This window comes from Pleurodeles waltl, chromosome 9 (genome assembly GCF_031143425.1).
Source record: "Pleurodeles waltl isolate 20211129_DDA chromosome 9, aPleWal1.hap1.20221129, whole genome shotgun sequence".
Lineage (NCBI taxonomy): Eukaryota > Metazoa > Chordata > Amphibia > Caudata > Salamandridae > Pleurodeles > Pleurodeles waltl.
Window position 1 is genome coordinate 726004284 of NC_090448.1, and position 17547 is coordinate 726021830.

The following is a 17547-nucleotide window of genomic DNA, read 5'->3' on the forward strand; positions in this document are numbered from 1 at the left end:
AGGCAATTTGCCTGCTCCTTGGAGCTGTTTATGTAAATGGGAAAAAGCTATTGAAGGCAAGGGCCTGCTCTAGTTTTATATCTCTGAATTTGTTCCTTGCCTTGGTTTGGCATGCCATGCAGAGCTATGTGGGAAGATTGACAAGTGCTGGTGGTGAGAACAGTGGGGGTCTGTTACGAGTTGAGCCTCACAACACCGAGGGGACCACTGCAGGCCTTGACTCGCTGGGAAACTTTACAACTTTAGGACAGGTGTGACTGGGCGGCATCCCCGTTAAGGAGGAACTGTGTGGAACCAACCCGGAGACCAGCCATGTGAGGGGAGGTGACCCCTTCAAGCAGCTCTTGAGAAGGGCTGCTTTGTGGAAACTCATTAAATATCTGGTGAGTGGTGCCAGGACACCGTTGGAGGGGGGGTCACCTGGATCCAGACCTGTCGTTCTGGCTCCTTCCTACATCACCTGTTATGCTTCCAAGCAGACAATAGCAGGGCCGGCAGGAAAGGCAGGGCTCTTTCTGCAGCTCAGCAGAGATTTCTGTGCCCTTTATTTTACTTCGTCAAAGTGTACATGGGTGGAGTTATGCCACTTATTCTTAGCTTTCTGTAATGGTTCTTGCAGCATTTCTCACCTCCACAAGGCCGTTTTGTTCGAGTCTGCAAACATTGACTTCAGTCCCGTGGCCCGGAAAACCTAGTGGGCTATTGCTGTATGCTATGTTAGTGTATGGCCTTACTCCGCCCACTCGCAGAAGTCCATGGAATTCCGTGGGGTGAACCTCCACAAGCTCCGCCCAGGTCTAGTCAAGAGAAATGAGAATGTTATTTGGGTTTCAAGTAATGGAAGAACAGTGCTTCCCAACAGCTTATTGTCACACATGGCTAGAGATTATCAAGGACAGGCACATATAGTTAAGGATGCAATTATCAGAACCTTTAGGCTGACATGGTTTAACCCCAGATTTAGAGTGATTGCAGAAGCTATATGCCACAGATGTGTCACGTCAGCAGATGCAGATGAATGTAGGAAAATGCATAGTTGTTACACTGACTCACATAGGTTAATCAGGAGGACCGTTTCATAGAGGTGCCTGTGTGCAATAGACTGAGATATGTCTTAGTCATTGTATGCATATTCTCACACTGGTTTGAAGCCTACCCAACCAGGATTAATGATAGTCTCACAGTAGCAAAGCAGATAGATAGGGAGCTGATACCACAGTTTGAATTCCTGACTTCTCTAGATTCAGACCGAGGAACCACTTTAACAGTGAGGTTCTGAAATTATTGTGTGTGACATTACAAACTGAGCAAAGATTACACTGCAGCTTAAGTCTTGACTTGCGAAAATATGTGCATCCACCACTTTGAAATGGCCAGACTCATGACCTCTTGTCTTGATGAATATGTGAAGTATGTCTAATAGAAAGACTGGGTTGTCCCCTCATAAAATTGTCATGGGGAGTGCCATGAGATTACCAGCAGTGCAGGCAAACATTCTTGTGAACATTACAAATGACTTGGTGTTGGATAATTGCAAAGGACTGGCTGACTGGGTTCATTCTTTGTCTCGGCAAGCCAGTGAAGCTACAGCACAGCTGCAGCAGGAGCTTTGCCATGACCTATGTCCAGGTGACTTGGTCATGGTAAAAAAGCATGTAAGGAAAACATGCTTGGAACCATGTTAGAGAGGTCCTCATCAAGTGATTTTGGTAACCGCTACAGCTGTGAAGTGTGGTGGTCTCCCTAACTGGGTACATACTAGCCAGATCCAGGTCCCCTAGGTGATTCAGCACCTGTTCCAGAAGGGACAGTTACAATAAGAGAGAAGGATCAGGTTAGTCAAGCTGTTGGGGTGGGACAAGTGCCTGCTACAGCAAAAGAACGGTCTAAGGGGTGTGTGAGCGTTCAACAACAGGGGATGGTATAGAAGGGTCAAGACAAAATCATTTGACTCATGCGAGCTCGGATGCTGATGAAGGACCAGTTGCTGAAGATAAAAGAGCTGTACCAGGAGACAATTGGCCTAGTGAGCACTCAGTGCCAGCTGTACAAGTGCCTCTGACTATTGCTGAAGAAACTGAAGCGTCACAATGATAGTGTTGCTGAGGGTCAAGTAAATATAAGTTTAAAGGGAAAGAGAGTACTAAGTTGAAAACACTCAGCACTTGAATATACTTATTTTGCATCAAATAACTGGGAGAAGGAGTTTGCAACATTTTGTTTTAACAAATCAAATCCAGTTCAATATTTGTGAGTTTGAAATTGCAGTGGAGCTAACTTTGAAATCTCATTGCTGCTTGATGAACAAAGACATAACGTTTTGGAAGTGATTATTAGTGATTGTGAGCTGTGCCTTTATTAGAGACATATGAACTTTCAGGAAAAGCTTTTGAACATTTGCAAGTAGATAACATTTTTGATGAACTTTCTTGAAGTAGAAGAACAGTGAACTTTTGTGAATCATTTGAACCTTTGAAGAGACTATTTTCGATTTTTGGTTGGCTCACAAAAAAAGGACTTATAAGAGACAGTGATACATTAAAGCCACTTTGCATTTGATTTTTGAATTTGATTTTTGAATTCAAACTTTTGGTCTGAAAGTAGAGAACTCATGGAGTTGAATACCAATTAAGGTGGCATATGCGAATACATATGTATAGGTTTACTAATAGTGACAGTTAATATGATTATATTATTACTCATTAGATTGAGCCTACCCAAACCAAATGATTTAGAGAAGGTTATATCTATTAGCTGCCCAAATCTAGCAAATTTCATGTCAGATCATAATCCCTTGTACAACAATGGGAAATACTTTCACACAAAGATGGTTCTTGAGGTGAGTTATTCACAAACGTGTATTATAGGCTGTTGTATGAATATGTAGCTACCATGGAAGCTAGAAATTGCTATTTAAGCATACAGTTGCCTGCCTTCATCAATGAGTGAGAGATTCACATACCATTGTTTACCCTTAACCTATGGAATTTCCTGTAGCCTGTTACTAGCACTTTTGAATCAGCAGGACTATTATCAATATTTTTACTCGAACCATGTACTTGTGTTTTCAGTTGTCACAATCATGAAACATTTGAGCAACATTGCAAAGACGAGAAGCATTGACACAGTGGGAGGTTTCTTTGAGCCTACATTGACATTTTGTACAGTTTATGCCCGCAAGAACAGTTTGACCTGTATTCTTACCCCAGCAGAAAAGGATTTCATTGGACAAGTTGAAGAAAGGAGAAGAGCTATGAAGGCTACAATAGAAAAGGGAATAGTTTTACAAAAGTGGGAAAAGAATGAAACACATTCCGTAGCTGGACTTCAAGGATTCCTGGCTTTAGATTGGCAACATGTAGGGACACTATGAATATAGACCCTGATCAAAGACTGATACACATTTTTTAGAAACTAGTGAATGTAGACAGGTTTTTGTTTAAGAGTGTTTGGACCTTTATGTTAAATGGACAAGACACCGTCATACCAGGTGTTTATTGCATATGTGGAAAGAATGCCTATTACAAGCTGCTGAAAGGTTGGTATGGTACATGTTACCTGGGTGTAGTTTTTCCAAATATTTATCATGTGGAGCATTTTAATGGTCCAGTTGGGGATGAGAAATCAAACACCAGAGTTAAGGGAGTTGCTAGTGCTTCAGAGATTGTAGGAGATATTTTTGGTGCCATAATTCCATCAGTAGGTGTCACCTTGAATGATCTCAAGATTCGAAAGTTGTCAACAATAGTAGATTAGCTATCTATAGACACTGCAGCTGTCAAATTATTAATGGACACAGAAATAGTTGCAGTAAGATCAATGTTTTTACAAAATCGCCTTACGGTGGACATTCTCCTCGCATAGGGAGGCGGTCTTTGCAAAATGTTGCAAGCTCAATAGTGTTGCACTTACATTCCTGAAAATAGTAAGGAGATAAGAAAATACATTGCAAACATGACTGACTTGAAACAGGGCGTGAAAGAGTTAACAGTGACAGGTCGATGGGAAGCAGTATGTAATGGGTTTTCAGCAATTGGAAGGTGGTTTGGCACTCTAGGGAGGTGCTTTGTTGTGACCATTTTGAGACCCCTATTGATCATGACTTTGTGTACCCTAGTTGCAGTTGGCTTAAGATTAAGAAGTTGAAAGAGAGAAAAGCCCACAGTCAAAAGAGAAAGTCACAGTAACATCAAGCAGTTAGAGGAATCCAGAAGACCTTGGAACGACCTCTGTAATTTTGAGCTGTCTCATTAAAAATTAGTGTTGGAATATTTTGTGATGGTTTGCTTCATCATCAGAGGGGGAACTGATGTAGCAGAAACTTTAGTACTGTCTCTCGTGTCACATAAATCATCTATAGATGACTGATTATGCATTATGATAATCAAAGTACTAATAGTTTGAATGTAGAGTGATGCACTGAGAATCTATGGTTGTGTTCATTCATCTTAGAATACTTATTGAAACGTAGATGTTATTGAGATTAAATTACATGTTTGAGGAATTACACTGCCACTATGTTATATTCTAGAGTCTAAGCTAACAGTCTGTATTGAGTCAATATTGATTTTTTTACAATAAATGTTTTAAAACAATTGTGTAAAAAAAAAATGCAGCTCTTCCCCACACTGACTGAGATGGATTTATAGAGTAATTTTGTTAAAAGTTAATGTAACATGAGCGCTAATGAAGATTTATTAATGAAGAATTTACAGTTTTTGTATTAAAATGTGTTTTATTTGGATATGTTAAAGTGCTGTTTAATTCATTTACATTAGCCTAGTGAAGCCTGATAGGTCCTGTATTTTGTGATTGTGCAGAAAATGTGAAGTTATCTTTCTAACGTGTACATTTCTTTCAAACTTTGTTTCCATGAGAAGACTAGCTTGGTAATAGATGCTTATTGTTTTACATATAGAGAGTTGTGAGAAACTGGCCAGGATATAGAACATCCTGGACTGTGGACTGGCAGTTTAAACATTTGTTTTAAACTTGCATGAAAGTATACTTATGGACTCCGTTCTCATGATAAACCTGGGAAAGCATGTGGATGTTACAAGTTGGAGTTGTTTGATTGATTTTTACTAGATGATGATTCTTCAACGTCAAACGAACTGTTGCATTGATGAATCAGCTTTCCTCATGAACTTTAAAATATTGATTCCCAACTGGACTCAGATCAGATCCTATCAGATGAAGAATGCTTGAAGAAAAACAGCAGAACCCCTTTCTTTACTGAAACCTGAATGCTGTGCCCCTTGGAGAGATGTTTTCCTCTCTGCTTTTGCTGCTTTGAAATGCCTTGTTGAGACTTAAAGATTTCTCCCTAGCCCAAAGAAGAAGAGTCTTGACTTAGCTTCTGATATGCTGACGCTTTCCTTTGTTATTTTTCCTTTTGTCCATCTTAGTAACCTGTTGCCCAAGATTACCTTTTTTCAGAATTCCTGTTCTTTTTGTCATTTGTCCACATGTGTTCTGCCCCACACATGTAATTTTCTAATTGGCTAAATTGTGGTGGATAGGCCACCACCAGGTTGCAGAACATCAGGGGGGTCATGGTGCAACGGGTACCCCTTCCACGTTGGGAGGCCAGCCCCAGCTGGGCCTCCGCCATCTTCTTGGTCCAGCAGTCCTTCTTGTGGCAGTGGGTGCTCCGCCTGTGATAGACCCTCAGGGTCCGCACCTCCTTGGCGATGGCACACCAAATACCCTTTTTCTGGTGGGCGCTGACCTAGAGGGAAAAGACAGTGGAAAATGTAATTACTCACCCGTCCGGGACATCATACTCATTGACCACCAGTTCCCACCCATGCCCTGACGCACATACAGTGACCACCTCTCATGCAGCATTCAGGCTAAGACGCCTTAGCACCCCACAACATCTGGCTTACATCCACACCACTCCAAACAGGCATTTCCCACACATCATGCTCACATGGTACTCACCTGTTTGTCTGGAGGACCGTAGAGTATTGTGAATTGGGGGAGGACCCCATCCACCAGTTTCCCCAAATCCTCCGCAGTGAAGGCAGGGGCCCTTTCCCCAGACACTCGAGCCATTTTCACTTCCAGACTCAGGTCACAGCAGCACTTGCAGTGTAGGTCCTCTCCTGTTGATGGTCAGGTAGCAAGTGATTGAATAGGTAGAAAATGGCTGTGACGTCAACGGCAGTGCGTACCGTCACCGCCGGCGTACATTGCCATTGGCTCCTGGTACCCATAGGGCCCACTGATAACCAATGCGGAGTTGCACGACGGTCATCGACTGCCCACAGCGAGGCAGCACAACACCAGCGCAGTTACCTCATTTCCACTTGTCCCTCCTCACAGGTCAGGCAGCCGCCATTTCAGGGGGGCACATGGCATGGCACCTAAATGCGTCACAGAACATATTGGCACATGTACTGACTCTCGAATTCACACACTGCTTCTATGACATTAATTTAAACACAGTTGTGCTATCTATGTGGTAAATGACCTTCTGCTCATTGTTCTCCTCCATAGGCTACAACCGCTGAGGCAGCATATGAGATGGTGGCATCCTCCGGTGTACAGACCCCTCTTGGACCTGTGAACAATGGAGACAGACACATTATCATTACATACAGACTTGATCGTGCCACAGTGCAAGAACTGTGTGCCCAATTGGAGCCAGACCTGATGTCAGCTATCCGCCAGCCCACAGGAATCCCCCCTCTAGTGCAGGTCCTGTCAGTGCTCCATTTCCGGGCAAGTGGCTCCTTTAAAATTAACAGTGGCCATGGCATCAGGGATGTCTCAGCCAATGTTCTCCAACGTGTTGACCAGATTGTTGTCTGCCCTGCTGAAACACATGCGCAGCTACATCGTATTCCCCCAGGTGGAGTATTTGGCCACAGTGAAAGCTGACTTCTATGCCCTGGGACATATCCCCAACATCATTGGTGCCATTGATGGTACACATGTGGCATTTGTCCCCCGCAGAAATGAACAGGTCTACAGAAATAGAAAAAGCTATCATTCGATGAATGTGCAAATGGTGTGTTTGGCGGACCAGTACATCTCTCATGTGAATGCCAAATATCCTGGCTCTGTGCATGATGCCTTTGTTTTCAGGAAAAGCAGCATGCCTTATGTGATGGGCCAACTCCAGAGGCACCGGGTGTGGCTAATAGGTGAGCCCAAGGTCCCCACACAGTATGAGTAGGGGGCTGGGTATGGGGTTGTCCCTAAGGGTTAGTGTGTGTCTAACAGTTGTCCCTCGATATTTACAGGTGACTCTGGTTACCCCAACCTCTCATGGCTACTGACCCCAGTGAGGAATCCCAGGACAAGGGCAGAGGAACGTTACAATGAGGCACAGGGGTGATCACGGAGGATTATTGAGAGGACCTTCGGCCTCCTGAAGGCCAGGTTCCGGTGCCTCCATCTGACAGGTGGATCCCTGTACTACTCACTCAAGAAGGTGTGCCAGATCATCGTGGCATGCTGTATGTTGCACAACCTGGCCTTGAGACGCCAGGTGTCTTTTCTGCTGGAGGATGAGCCTGGTGATGGTCTTGTGGCAGCGGTGGAGCCTGCAGACAGTGAGGAAGAGGAGCCAGATGAAGAAGATGTGGACAACTGAACAAACATTGTACCGCAGTACTTCCAGTGACACACAGGTAAGAGACTGTAACTCCTCTTCACATTTTAGTATACTTTAGGACATTGTACATGGTAGCCTCTTACCCTCTGTCTATGGCCTTTGGGTTTCCTTTTTTCAGATCTGTGTACCCCATTCTGGCTTCTGCTATGTGTGCTGCTGCCCACCAACTGTCATACATTGGTATAATTCAATGAACATAGATGTTGCAATGCTTTGAGAATGTTGTGAGAATACTTCTTTCCAATCATTACACTGACTCCAGTGTGGTTAATATTTCAATGTTTTTTATTTTTTGTGGTAAATAGTATGGGGGGTATGTGCATAGGGCTGGGGTGATGGTGGGTGAAGGTCCATAGTAGAGTCCAGTCTCTTGGTATCAGAGGTGCATTGTTAAATGGGGCATAGGAAGTGGAGCAATGGCAGTTCAAGTTGGACAGGGTGACAGAGTGGGACAGAAGGGTGACAATCAGGAGAGCCTTTTTTCCTGGCAGGGGTCTTGGCAATGTTCTTTGTCTTCTGCCTGGATCGCAGGGACCGTTTGCGGGGTGGTTCTCCTTCTGCAGAGGGTGGGGTGCTGGTGGCCTGTTGGTCTTGTGGCGGGCCTCCTGTCGACTAGCACCGGTGGAGGTGGAAGGCTGTTCCTCGGTTTGGCTAGTGTCAGGGGCCCTTTGTTGTGCCACTGCCTCCCTCATGGTCTTGCCCATGTCAGCCAGCACCCCTGCTATGATGACCTGGATGGTGTAGATTTTTGTAAGGTCCACGGAGCGCACCTTCCCCCGTAGGTCGTTCCACCTCTGCCTGATGTCATCCCTGGTTCTTGGATGTTGTCCCACGGCGTTGACCCTGTCGATGATTCTCCACCATAGCTCCATCTTCCTTGCAATGGAGGTCTGCTGCACCTGTTATCCGAATAGCTGTGGCTCTACCCGGATGATTTCCTCCACCATGAGCCTTAGCTCCTCCTCAGAAAACCTGGGGTGCCTTTGGGGTGCCAGGGATGTGGTGTGAATGATATGTGTGAGGTGATGCGTGGGGTGATGTGTTGGGGTGTATACTGTGATGTGCGTGGATGGTGTATAAGTGATGGTGTTCTGTGCCTCTGATTGAATGTGTGCAAGGGGTTGTGGGTAGTGTGGATGTGTGTTTTATAGTGGTGTGAGTGTGTGAGTGTGGTGTGTGTATGTGTGTCAGGTGTGTGTATTTTGAATTGTCCAATGTGGTGGTGTTTTGTAAATGTGTGTATATTTTGAGCGTGGCGGTGTGTACCGTCAATGGTTTACCGTGGTTGAAAGACCGCCACGTTGATTCGTGGGTCGTGATACTATGGGTGTATTCCTGTTGGCTTGACGGTGTGGGTTTTGCTATCGCCAGTTTATCACTGACCTTTGTTCTGGCGGACTTGTGTGGGTGTCTGTATTGTGGCGGTATTCTTTGTGTGGGTCATAATACCCGTGGCGGGTTACCGCCGCGGGCAAGGTAACTTGGTGGCTGTCAGCACAGCGATAAGCGGGATTTACCGCCAGGCTTGTAATGAGGGCCAGTGTCTTCATTGTTCGCGTCCTGTTAGTTGGTTCTCATGGAAAGCTTCTGCTAAGGACTTTTGACAAGACAATGAACATCTCACAGCTAGTTCACTCTGTCAGCATTTTTATTAAACGCTAAGAAAACAGCTTTTGCATGAGGCCTGGCAAGTAGGCCAAGACACTCGCTAAGTTAAGGCCTATGATTAATAAGCTAGAACGTACTCCATAACCCTCAATATGACACATTACTACATTAATCTAGTACATTTTCAATATTTTCATACGTGTTAACCATCAATCAGTACATTTCGTGAACACTGGTGGCCATTCTTCAAGGTCACAATTTCAAACGTGTGCATTATTTTTCCATGTTATTTTATTTTCTACATAAATCAATTATTCAAATGCATAAACATTCATGAATAATTTCTAATTAAGACACCTGCTTCAGCAATCCCTCCTCTGATGACTAAATGTGTCATCACACCAATTACCACTCACAAATTTATAATTCTATTTCTTCAAAATGTTATCTTCTTCTTGAATTGTCCCTATAAAGTCTTTCTCTTTTATTTTCTTCCCTCCTCTTATTATTCTTAGACCTTTTCAATTTAATTATTTTGCATAATTTGAATAATCCCCATATTCCCCATAGACAACCCACAACAATTAGTATTCCCTGTATTATATTCAATAGTACCCCATTCCAAATGCTACTAAGCTAATTTCCCACTGAAGCAAAACCCTTACCAACCTTTTCCCAAACACTTGGTTCTTTTAATTCCTTCAAATCACTATTTGCATTAGTCAGATTAGTAAGTCTCTTATCTCTTTACTATTGATAGGAATGTACGAACAACAATGCCTAGAGTTAATCATTTTACAGACTCCGCCATCCTTCGCTAAAAGAATATCTAAAGCAAGACGATTTTGAAGAGTCATAGCTCTATCTGCAGCTAATTCAGTGTCTATCAGGAGTATAGCCCCTGAAAAATTTGTCAGCATGTTATCCACAATAGTAGACAACTTTCGAATCCTAATCAAATTCAGGATGACTCCTATTGAAGGAATCACTGCACCAAATATTTCTCCCACTTTTGCAGAAGAGGACTCTCTCCTCTGTTTCTTATGATGTAATTCAGTCACTTTCGGAAACTTTTTCAAATCCTCCATCTGGTAAATCTTTGGGGGAACTATTCCCAAATAACATGTCCCATACCATCCTCTTGGAAGACCGTAATAAGCATTAAGGGGGTCATTCTGACTTTGACGGGTGGCGAGGCCGCCCGCCAAAGTCCCGCCGGCAGAATACCGCTGCGCGGTCAAAAGACCGCCGTGGTAATTCTGAGTTTCCCGCTGGGCTGGCGGGCGACCGCCAGAAGGCCGCCCGCCAGCCCAGCGGGAAACCCCCTTCCATGAGGATGCCGGCTCCGAATGGAGCCGGCGTAGTGGAAGGGGTGCGACGGGTGCAGTTGCACCCGTCGCGATTTTCAGTGTCTGCTTGGCAGACACTGAAAATCTTGGTGGGGCCCTGTTAGGGGGCCACTGCAGTGCCCATGCCATTGGCATGGGCACTGCAGGGGCCCCCAGGGGCCCCACGACACCCGTTACCGCCAGCCAGGTTCTGGCGGTCAAAACCAGTAAGGGTAAGGGGGTCGGCGCCGCCATGGAGGATTCCCTTGGGCAGCGGGAAACCGGCGGGACACCGCCGGTTTCCCGTTTCTGACCGCGGCTGTACCGCCGCGGTCAGAATGCCCATGGAAGCACCGCCAGCCTGTTGGCGGTGCTCCCGCGGTCGTTGGCCCTGGCGGTCCATGACCGCCAGGGTCAGAATGACCCCCTAAGTCCACAAATATAATATATCCCCAGAATTGCAGGGTCCTGCCCTTTCAACATAAATGTCCATTTACTCTGAAACAGAAACACATGCCTACATTCACTCGTACCCACAAATAAAGTGTCAGTGCGCAACCATGGCCTACATATACAAAGCTAATTTCCCTTGTGTTTTAATTGAATTGCAGTGTAAGCATAATCATTCTTGTAAGTCCTCTTCTCTAAGCCCTTTTCTAATTTCTCCTTCAGCGCCTTTCTTCTGTCATCAGTATTATCTGAGAAGCTCTTCTCTAAAGGTGTAAGCAAGCATGTCAAATTGTTATTATGCGCATAAGCTGTACCAAACTTTAATGTAGGTTCAAAGAATCCTCTAATACTATGTCATTATCCTTAGCTACTCTACTCAAATACCTAATAATAGGAACAAATGAAAACACAACATCATGATTAGAGTAAAAATACTGAATATACTCCTGGTTATAGAACCTTGTTCGTAACAGACTACAACTTATTCCGTAGGTTAGTGGAAGACTATGATAGGTGACTCCTTCCTCGACTGATGAAGGAATCTGTGTACACACAAGACAAATCCTTTGCATCCATTGTCTCAACATACTCACTCAATAGGCGATAGAAGACGTTAGAAGAAGGTTCTCCCTGCGCATTAGTATAATCACGCAAATACTTCTCATCTAATTGAAACCTCTCTACAGCTGTTAGTGTAGTAGTCTCAAAAGCAGAAGTATAGTTGTTTCTTTTTGCGTCAAGAACAGACATACCCACAATCAATACTATAAGCAATATCCCACACATAATTGCCAAACCAATGCTCATATATTTAAAGCGCCTAGCATCTCTAACCTGCTTATCTACATCAGCCATGATCTGTAAAGAATCAGAAAACAGAAGTAATTGAGAAAAACATGCAGCAAAATCAAAAATAAACCATTCTTCTTTCAGCAGTTCAGTTTCACTTCCAGGACCCCTTCTTCTTTGTCAAAATCAGTTAGCAGCTTTATCAAAATCAGGTTTCAAAAGTCAAATGTATTTCTCGGTTACTTTCAACAGTCTCTTTCTCAAATTATTTCTCAGATTGTTTCAACAGTTCGGTTCATCAATCTTCTTCACGTAACCTCATAATATTGACTTGGAACTTCTTTATCAAAAGAAAAAGACATTGGCCCTCATTACAACCCTGGCGGTCGGTGTTAAAGCGGCGGTAATACTGCCAACAGGCCGGCGGAAAAAAAATGGGATTATGACCGTGGGGGAAACCGCCAACATAGACAGCCACTTTAACACTCCGACCGCCACAGCGGTAGAAACAAACAGCGTGGCGGACACCGCCAACAGACAGGGGGGAGACAAAGTACCGCCCACACTATTACAAGAGGGCTATCCGTCACCTTTTCTGGTGCGGAACCAACGTGATCAAAAGGACGGCGGTAGCAGTACACAGAAGGGAAAACAATCACCTCTCAGCACCCAAAGAGAAACCAGGAAGCCATGGAGCCCGAACTTCATGTGTTACCCATGTTGGTTTACCTCCTCTTCTACCAGGAGTATGAACGGCGGTGGCGGCGACCACGAGTACTGCACCTACAACACAGGGGAGGGGGGAGTAAAAAGAGTGACACACACACGCAACACACACACCCTCACCCTCACATACAACAACATACACACAAATACATGCAGCAACATTATATATACACCCCCCACACCCTGGAAGAACGCAAGGACAAAAGGAAATGATTGTAACAACTGTAATCATGAAAAATCCATTAGTCAAAAGTCAAAATTCAGTATATACAAATATGTACACCAACTACACAAGTCCGGGTAGTGTACTACTCATTGTCCGTGGACCACTGGGCCCAAAATGCATGGACGAGACCCACACATGATACCTGACTGGAAACGGAGAGAACACTGATGGGCCATCAGATCGAAAATATACAGGCACCTCAGGGGGAGCAGGAGGGGGGGCACCTCAGCCTGATGAACGCATGACGCCACTGCTGCACGAGGGGGCTCCATGCCCATTGATGTATCCTGGGGAGTGCAAAGCCACAGTCTCTCAAGTCTCTCAAGTGGGTGGTTTGCTGACTGCTTTATCCTGGGGAGTGCAAAGCCACAGTCTCTCAAGTTTCTCAAGTGGGTGGTTTGCCCACTGCTTTATCCTGTGGAGTGCAAAGCCACAGCCTCTCAAGTTACTCAAGTGGGTGGTTTGTCCATTGCTTTATCTAGGGGAGTGCAAAGCCACAGTCTCTCAAGTCACTCAAGTGGGTGGTTTGCCCACTGCTTTATCCTGGGGAGTGCATAGCCACAGTCTCTCAAGTCTCTCAAGTGGGTGGTTTGCCCACTGCTTTATCCTGGGAAGTGCAAAGCCACAGTCTCTCAAGTGGATAACAGTCTCCACTGGTTCTGGAGGGGGCTTTGTGCCCAGAGCGCTTCATCCTGCTAAGGACTGAGGTAGTGGATGTGATACTCCACTGGTTCTGGAGGCTGCTTTGTGCCCAGAGCGCTTCATCCTGTCAAGGACTGAGGTAGTAGATGTGATGCTCCACTGGTTCTGGAGGGGACTTTGTGCCCAGAGTGCTCCACGTGCAGTGTGGCCGGTACAATTCCCTCACCTGGGTGTGCGTGCCACGAGATTTGCGAGGTTCAGGTAGCATGACACGCCATGGAGGCAGCGACATGCCCCACACTGCTGCGGCTGCCCCTTTCACCTGCAGGTGCAAACAGTGATGGAAGAAATGCCTCATGGTCCAGGAACTCTCCTCCAGCCTCAGACGACTGACCACTAGGGATGGTAGCCATGTCAGCGGTGGTGCCTGTTTCCGAGGATGGCGCGGGGCCAGTGGCGGTGCTTGCAGCCATGTCTGTTGCGTCGTTGCTGACGGCGGTGCTGGCGGCGGTGCATGGGTCAGCACCTGCTGAGGGACACAGCAGGACGTCTCCTGTAGCCTCCGGCAGCTGCCCACTGGGGAAGAGGCTGGGGACTGTCGCTTAGGCTGCAGACGTGCCGGGGGCGGTGCAGATGACTTTGATCCATCTCAACTCCTTCCCCTTCTGGGTCTGGCAATTGCTCTGTTTGTCTCTCGGACTCGTCTGCTTCTGGGAGAGCCCTCTCTACATTAGGCTCTCCTGCTGTTTCAGTTGAGATAGGTTCCCCAGCACCCTCCTGGAGGTCTCCACCTTCATCTCTCACAGAAGTGATAGAACCGTCTTCAAAGAGCTCGATTTAAGCCTCAGATCCTCCATGCTCATTCTCTGGTGCTGTAATTTGTCTCACTGCTGTTGGTACTCTCAACAACGCTTCTTCATGATCCAGTGGACTGGCCACTTTCTTCATATGACTTGCGTGAATCCAGTTCAGGATCCCAGCACAATTTCCAGCTGTCGTAGTCGGTAGGACCACCTGGTACGGTCACTTCCTACGAGGCTCCAAACACGTCTTGCGCACATGCTTTCGGACAACAACCCAGTTACCGGCTGTCAGGTTGTGCCCTGGGTTATGGATTGGTGGCAGTGTGGTGGCTTCCACCTGCTGAGAGAAAGAGCAGACTACATCAGCCAGACCCTTGCAGTAAACCAACACCATATCATCTGTAATGTTGACAAGTCCATTTCCTGGTACTGATGGCAATCTCATTGCTCTGCCCATGAGGATCTCATGGGCGACAATCCTGTCTTTCTATTAGGTGTGTTTCTCATTGACATTAACACCAAAGGTAATGCATCATGCCATTTAAAATTCGTGGCTGCACACATTTTTGCCACTCTCGACTTCAGGGTACCATTCATCTGCTCCACTAGTCCTGATGCTTCCGGGCGGTAACTACAATGCAACTTCTGCTCAATGTTCAATGCTGCACACAGTAACTTAACCACCTCCCCCTTTCCCTATCTGATTCTAAAGAGATCGGAAACCCGAAACATGGTATCAACTCCCTAAGCAGCAGCTTCGCTACTGTGAGGCTGTCATTTCTGCGTGTAGGGTACCCTTCAATCCAATGACTAAAGACACACACAATCACCAACACATAACTCAAACCTCCACACACGGGCATCTCAATAAAATCCAATTGCATTCTGCTAAATGGACCTCCAGCTCTCCCAATGTGGCTCAAATTCACCACTGTCCCTTTCCCCGCGTTTATCTGTTGACAGATGACACACCTATGACAAATCAGTTCTGCAGCTTTTCTGAACTTTGGGTTAAACCAGTCAATTTTGAACAACCTGATCATGGCATCCCTTCCAATATGTGCTTGACCACGGTAAAACCTTACAAATTGTGACCAAAGACTGTTCGGCAAGACCATTTTCCCTTCATCTGAAACCCACAAATAATCTGGCCTTTGTACGCATTGCATTCTAACCCAAGAACACTTCTCATCCTTGCTGGCACGACCCTGCAACAATCCCAACTCTTCTAAAGTATCAATCACCCTTAATGAGTAACCTGTGCATGTCTCATTTTCTGTTTCAGGCAACAATACCCACTGATCCTTAAACGATATACAGTTCAATGCACAAAACCTTGCGACTTGATCCGCATATCAATTTCCCATTGAAACAAAGTCTTGTCACTTCAGGTGTGACTGCATTTCACCACAGCAATTTCATGAGGTAACTGAATCGCGTTCAACAACTCATTAATTCTCTCACCATTTTTCAGTGGAGAACCAGAAGAGGTCAAGAAACCCCTCTATGACCATAGTTGGCCAAAATCATGGACAATTCCAAATCGGTATCGGCTATCAGTATAGATAGTCACTCTCAGCTGGGAAGAAGCATGGCAAGCTCTAGTAAGAGCAACCAGTTCAGCTACTTGAGCAGAATATACTCTTTGAAGCCAAGACGCTTCCAGGATACCAGAAATCGTGCATACAGCATATCCGGCAATCAGCACTCCTACTGAGTCTCTCAAACATGAGCCATCAACAAAGATAAGTTGGTAATTTTCTTCCAATTGGGTGTCTTTAATATCAGGCCTCGGTTTGATGCACATTTCTGTCACCTCAAGACAATCATGTTCTACATCTTCCACATTTTCAACCTCTGTGTTTTCACTTGGAAGCAAAGTTGCCGGGTTCAACACTACATCTCTTCAACGTTACATTTGGTGACTCCAATATAATTGTTTCATACTTAGTCAATCTTGCATTTGTCATGTACTGCGTTTTAGTACGGGTCAACAGGATCTCAACTGAATGAGGGACCATGACTGTTAGAGGATGTCCCATCACTATGCCTTCACACTGTGTGAGGCTTTGTCCAACTGCTGCTACTGAACGCAGACAACCCGGTAAGGCTGCTGCAACTGGGTCCAAAGTAGCTAAAAAGCATGCTACTGGTCGGTTTACACCTCCATGGACCTGTGTCAGAACAGACAAAGAACATGCATCACATTAATGGCAAAAACAGAACAAAAGGCATGTCAATCAATCAATAGTTTATTCGGTCCAAATTTGGGCCATTTAAAAGATTTAAAAAATATATACATACGTACAGAAAGATAAAAACCATAGACCAGTACACAATAAAAGGAACAATAGTAAAAAAAAGTAGGGGTCCAGTAGCTGCCTGAGAAAGATTACATAAATAGGAGGGGTGAAAGAGGTGCTCGGAATAGTCTCTGGATCTTACCCTGTACATAACCCTGAACAGTAGAATAATGATAACGTAAAAGCTGTTGTGTGGCACATCTCTATATAAAATCAGGCACTGAAACTCCAGGCAGTAAAACTGATTAAAAAATTTAAGAAGTCAGACAGTGGTAGATGATGCTCTAGGTTAATTAGTTCTTTTGGGTTAATTAATCCAATAAATTGCATCTTGACAATTATAAAATTAAGTATAATTTTAAATTTATAAAACACTTTGGTTAAAATAACTCAATATAGCACTTATTCAGAGATACGGTTTTTTGTGCTCAATAAGTCGCGGTTTACAATTAGAGCCCAAGGCTGATATAACAGGATGCTGATTTACTGTTTTCAAGACAACTCTTCAAACAGTGAGTTAAAATCTAGAATAGTCCTATTACGAATTTTCCATGCTGCTGCCAGATATTTAGAAACAGCGCTGATTATCAGTATGGAAGTGTCGTATTTACATATTCTGAATAGACTGTTGCGGGATAGTGGTTGGAGTGTTCTGCACAAGGGAATAATCCACTTCCCTCGGGGGCCTTTGTACAGAGGGCAGAAAAATAGGATGTGTTCAGCTGTTTCCTTGCATAAATGACAATTTATGCATTTGTCCGATGGGGAACTGTTAGTCGACCAACCAGCCGTGTAGCTATTAACCTCCAATGTCCCGTACCTGAGCTGGAGTAGTAGAGAGCGAGCACGGGCTGGTATGGGTAGATCCAGGGAGCTTTCAGGGAAGGGAACGTGTTTGACCAGCAGGAATTCAGCTGTCAGCCGACCTGACACATGTGAACAGAGAGATTCTTCGTTGATTTTTGCCCAATAATGTTCTTTGATCAGGCGTTTAGCACTGCCAGGAATCATCTCGGGGTTCTCCCAGTACTGGGATAGACTCAGT